The sequence below is a fragment of the Camelina sativa genome, chromosome 4, assembly GCF_000633955.1.
Source record: "Camelina sativa cultivar DH55 chromosome 4, Cs, whole genome shotgun sequence".
Taxonomy (NCBI): domain Eukaryota; kingdom Viridiplantae; phylum Streptophyta; class Magnoliopsida; order Brassicales; family Brassicaceae; genus Camelina; species Camelina sativa.
This window is the reverse complement of record NC_025688.1, coordinates 9539154-9545279: the sequence shown is the minus strand read 5'-3', so window position 1 is coordinate 9545279 and position 6126 is coordinate 9539154. Positions and strand designations below refer to the sequence as shown.

The 6126-nt window shown below is 39.5% G+C and overlaps 1 long non-coding RNA gene across 1 annotated transcript; it reads right to left on the bottom strand.

The window, feature by feature from the left end:
* On the bottom strand, positions 890–1738 carry LOC109132665. Its single transcript, XR_002037678.1, has 2 exons — positions 1276–1738; positions 890–984 (listed from the first exon to the last, which is right to left on the bottom strand). It is a non-coding gene; the product is annotated as an uncharacterized LOC109132665 (long non-coding RNA).

Sequence of the window (6126 nt, the reverse complement as noted above, 5' to 3'; positions counted from 1 at the left end):
CAATTTTACAAACATATTATTTTAAATCCAAACCATGCTAATCTTTAGAAAATACTAAAAAAAAATGAGAAACGTTTTACCTTAGGGTCACTTTGAACAAGATAAGTACAACCTATTTTCCACAATTTGAATCACAACAATGTTTTTGTTTGGTATGGTTGAGCACAAACAAATATTAAAAAAAATTACTAAATGTATTAGTAATTACCGTAGATTTTACAAAATTTATTAACATTTTCGTAAAATGTATTTTTTTCTAAAGGGAAAAGGGCAAAAAAATGTATCATCATCGGCATCTTAACAAAATACGGATGCTGTATTTGTTTTTTTTCAATGGATTATTATTATTATTATCAACAAGAAGCCAGTACATACGAAGCCTAAAAACCCAAAGAAAGGTAGAAGAGCACAGCCAAATTAAACAGAAAAACAAAACAACCCTAATAGAATAAGGAAAACCGAATCTCTCACTTAACCCTCATCCTAGGAACATTTACACTTAACGCGCCACCTAGCGAAGCCATGAGTGCAATCCAGTCACCTTAAACTTCCTAATATCTAACCTAAGTTTTCTTTTTATTAAACTGTAACTAAAAAACAAACATACAAAACAAAAGGTCTAAGGCCTAGACCAACTAAGGAAAGCCCAATCCAAGAAAGAAACCCAAGCATGAAGGAAGAGATGTTGACTTGTTGAGGAGTCATCATGGATCCACGTCGGACACTTAGAAAAGTGAAGACGTGGACAGCCAAAGATTATGTCGTCACCGGTTACCATCTACGACCGGAAGGAACTCCAAACCACCGGAAACCGCTGAAAATCATTGATTCTTCAAGCTTCAGTAAGATCCGATGAGGGATAATTTGGAGAACTCTATCAATTTTTAACAAACTTCAACTTCTAATCTGCGAATGAAAGAACTTCCCAAGCCTCTCAGAAAAACCAACGACGTAGAGATTAAGCCGATTTAGCTTTCACCAACCCTAAAAACAATTGATCGAAATGCTCCAGCAAGGAGAAATTTCTCAATTCGTTATCAATCCAAGGGCACCGACGGCGACTTCAAGCACCACCTCAATTCGTTTTTTTTTTTTAAAAACAAACCCAATAAGCATGAAAAACGAAAGAAGTCCTTTAAACAAAGGAGGCTCAAAGAATTATGCAATCAGATCTATGAATTGAAATAAAATTAAGATCACCCAAACCAAAAGCATCCGAATCAATTGACCAGAGGATAACTTCCGAAAAAAACCGGAGCAAGCTAGATGAATCACCGAGAAACAGGATGGTGAAACCCTAGACGAAATCCAGTCATAACGTCGCCGAGGGGGCCAACGCCTACCGGAGTCAAAGCCGAACATAACGTTGCCGAGGAGGCCAACGCATGCCAGAAGCAAAGCCGGACATGACATCGCCGAGGGGGCCAACTCATGCCGGAAGCAGGAACATGAAATCGCCGAGGGGGCCAACTCATGCCCGAAGCAAAGTCGTCCATCACCGTCAAAGAAAACGGTCGTTGACGGAAACAAAACCCGAGCCAAACCCACGCATAAGAAGCCGGTGTTGGACGGATTGAAGCCAGTTTATACTACCGGACTACCTTGCCGGAGCGAACCGGATGTCAAAGTAAAACACCGATGAAAGTTTCTCTCTCTCAAACCTTTTTTTTTAGGGTAACATCCCGAACACCGGATGTTAGTATTTCTAAAGGGCAAAATGTATTTCTACAGTTGATAGCTCGACCATTGTCAATGAATGATTCAGCTAATCTATTTTGCGTATGGACATGTGTCACAGGATGTAAACTCACGGACATACAATAATCATTAAATGTTTGAGATGTAAACTCACCAGCATTGTCTAGATGTATAGTCTTAAGTGGAAAATCTGGAAAATATGCTCTTAATCTTATAATTTGAGCTAACATTCTAGCAAATGCTAGATTCCTTGTGGATAACAAGCAAACGTGTGACCATCTGGTTATGATCTTGTGTTATGGAACTAGAGAATCGAAGGAGTAAAACTCTTGTTCTTATTCATAATGTCTCATCGAGGTTACATATATATAGAGTTACAAAGACAAAGACTAAAACCGACTAGGAATAGGTAATGGCCGATGGGCCTATGTCCGATGGGCCGTACACGTATAGGCCGTACATGGCCCGGTTATGGAGTCCATCATCCAGTGTTTTACAACACTCCCCCTTGGATGACATAACCGTGCATGTGCAAGGAGATGATCCCTGTAATGCGCTTGGGGATGCTGCCTCATTAAAACCTTACCAGAAAAACCCAATGGGACAAAACCTTGGTGAAGGAAAAAGAGTACAGCACGCATTACTCCCCCTGTTCCAAGCATCACTCTAAGTCCTTAAGCCTCCGCATTCCAATCTGGTGCGTAAGCTTCCTGAATGTTGTTGTCGGCAATGATTTGGTGAAGAGATCGGCTGAGTTGTCGCATGACTGCACCTGTATCACACGAACTTCTCCGGCCTTTTGTAGTTCGTGTGTGAAGAAGAACTTGGGTAGTATGTGCTTCGTCCGATCTCCCTTAATGTAACCTTCCTTGAGCTGTGCGATACAGGCCGTATTGTCTTCATAGATTACGGTTGCTTCCTTATTGTCGTCCATGCCACTATCGATCCGGATGTGTTGCGTCATGGACCGTAACCATACACACTCACGACTGGCTTCATGTATTGTTAGGATCTCCGCGTGGTTTGAGGATGTGGCCACGAGGGTCTGCTTCATGGATCGCCATGAGATTGCTGTACCACCGTGCGTGAATACGTACCCGGTTTGAGACCTGGAGTTGTGTGGATCTGATAAGTAACCTGCATCAGCAAAACCAACTAAACCATCTCTGTTATAGTTAGTATAAAATAAACCAAAATCTACTGTCCCTTGTAGGTAACGCAGGACATGTTTAATACCGTTCCAGTGCCTTATAGTCGGACAAGAACTAAATCTTGCTAGGAGGTTCACGGCAAAACATATGTTCGGTCTAGTGTGGCTAGCCAGGAACATTAACGCTCCAATTGCACTGAGGTATGGCACTTCAGGTCCGAGAACTTCTTCATCGGCCTTCTTTGGACCAAATGGATCTTTATCCAAGTCTAAGCTTCTAACAACCATTGGGCTGGTCAATGGGTGAGCTTGGTCCATTTTAAACCTCTTGAGTACCTTTTCTGTATATGTGTTTTGATGCACAAGGATTCCATTATTTATGTACTCAAGCTGTAGCCCCAAACAGAATTTTGTCTTGCCTAGGTCTTTCATTTCAAACTCTTTCTTGAGATATTCTACTGTTTGGGCAATTTCACCAGAAGTTCCAAGGATGTTTAAATCATCCACATAAACTGCTATTATAACAAATCCTTTGTTTGCAAACTTCTTTATAAATAGACATGGACTGATTGGGTCATTCTTATAGCCTTCTTTAGCTAAATATTCACTTAACCAGTTATACCACATTCGACCACTCTGTTTCAGTCCATAAAGGGATTTGTCCAGCCTTATGCAGTACTGTTCTCGAGAACTACTCTTATCTTTGAGCTCAAAACCTTCTGGTAATCTCATATAGATTTCATTATCCAGTGGACCATATAAGTATGCGGTTACAACATCCATTAACCGCAAATCCAGTTTTTCTCTAATAGCCAAATTTATTAAGTACCGAAATGTTGTTGCATCCATCACAGGAGAGTATGTATCCTCATAATCTATGTCTGGTCTTTGAGAGAATCCTTGTGCTACAAGCCGTGCTTTGTATCTCACGATTTCATTCTTCTCATTTCTCTTTCTTACAAAGACCCACTTATGTCCAACTGGTTTAATTTCAGGTGTTATCCTTAAGATCGGACCAAACACACTTCTCTTTTTTAAAGAGTTTAACTCCATGTCAATGGCTTCTTTCCACTTTAGCCAATCTTTACTTTGAGTGCACTCTAATATAGATGTGGGTTCATGATCCTCATTCATTTCAAGTGCTACCTTGTATGCAAATATATCATCGATGTCGACATCTTTACGGTTCCATTTAATTCCAGACATTATATAGTTTATTGAGATCTCATCATTATCTATACCTTCAGGTCCTTGAGGTTCAGCGTCCCGAACCTCACTTGGTACCTTAGGACTTGCCGCGGCCATGTCTGTATTTTCTGTAATTCCCTTATCCTCGGTCTGTTTTGCACCTTTGGTTTTCCGAGGGTTCTTATCTTTGGTTACTAATGGTCTACCTCGTTTTAAACGTGGCTTAGACTCTGTAGCAACTTGATTATTGTGTTCCTTCTGAACATCAATACGTACTGGTGCATTACAAGCTGGTATGTATGATTTTGTTACTCTCTTTGGGTCAGCAAAGGAATCTGGCAATTGTATAGCTAGCTTTTGCAAATGTATAATTTTCTGGACCTCTGCATCACATGCTAGAGTCCGAGGATCTTGCCAATTCAAGGATGTTTGATTCCATGTTATTTCTTTAACCAGCTTGCTAGTCTCTCCACCCAACATAGGAAATTCGGATTCTGTAAATTGACAGTCCGCGTATCTGGCCTTAAATAAATCTCCTGTGGTTGGCTCAAGATACTTTATAATGGTGGGAGACTCATATCCAACATATATTCCCATCCTCCTTTGAGGTCCCATCTTAGTTTTCTATGGTGGAGCAATCGGTACATAAACGGCACAACCGAATGTTTTGAGATGGGATATGTTTGGCTCATGACCCGTTAATAGTTGGGATGGTGAATATTTGTGTTCATTAGATGGCCTGATGCGTATAAGTTCTGATGCATGTAAGACTGTGTGTCCCCAAGCCGACACAGGGAGCTTCGATCTCATTAACAATGGTCAAGCTATCAACTGTATTTGTTTAATGAATGATTCAGCTAATCCATTTTGTGTATGGACATGTGCCACAGGATGTTCCACACTTACCCCCATGGACATACAGTAATCATTAAACGCTTGGGATGTAAACTCACCAGCATTGTCTAGACGTATAGTCTTAAGTGGAAAATCTGGAAAATGTGCTCTTAATCTTATAATTTGAGCTAACATCCTAGCAAATGCTAGATTCCTTGTGGATAACAAGCAAACGTGTGACCATCTGGTTGATGCATCGATCATAACCATAAAATATTTAAACATCCCACAAGATGGGTGTATTGGTCCACATATATCACCTTGTATCCTTTCCAACAAGTTTAAAGTCTCTTTATGAACTTTGGCTGGTGATGGCCGTATTATAAGTTTCCCTTGTGCACATGCTACACACGTGAGATTTTTAGGGATAACTTTCCTTTCTTTAAGGTTGTGCCCATTTGAACTATCAATTAGTTTACGCATCATGTTCTTTACCGGATGGCCAAGCCGGTCATGCCATAGAGTGAACTGTTCATTGAACATTTTGTGCTTTGCCAAGTTAGCTTCTATCATGTTAATCTTAGCATGGTATAAACCAGTGGCTAGTGCAGGTATAGTCTCAAGGACCTTTTTATGGCCATTCACATTTTCTGTAATGTATAAAAATTCTTTGCTTCCTTCACCCTTTGTTTCAATATGATAACCATTCAAACGAATGTCTTTAAAGCTCAATAAGCTTCTCTTAGAGCTGGGTGAGTACAATGCATCACATAATTCTATATGTGTGCCGTTAGGCAATAATATGTGTGCCTGGCCGTAGCCTTCAATTAAATTTGCTATACCCGCAATTGTACTAACATTGGCATTTTTCAATATGAGGTTTATAAAATATCTTTTATCTTTCAAAATTGTGTGGCTGGATCCACTGTCCACCACTAGCACACTCATATCCTCAGCCATTTCTATAATGACAATAATTTTTATTTTAAACTTTAATAAAATAAGCAAAAAAAAATTTAAATAAAATCATTGAAATTAAACCAAAATAATTATCCAATACATAGAATAAAATTAAAGCATGAAAGCATATAAATTAAACCAAAAACCATAACTAAAATTAGTTATCTTCCTTGAAACAATCGGAAGTCTCAAAATCTAGTGGATCATCATTCTCATGGTCGAAGTCTTCTTCTCCACCAAGATGCACATAGTTGGCCTCTAGATTCTTCTTCAAAGTCTCTTGATATGCATCAATG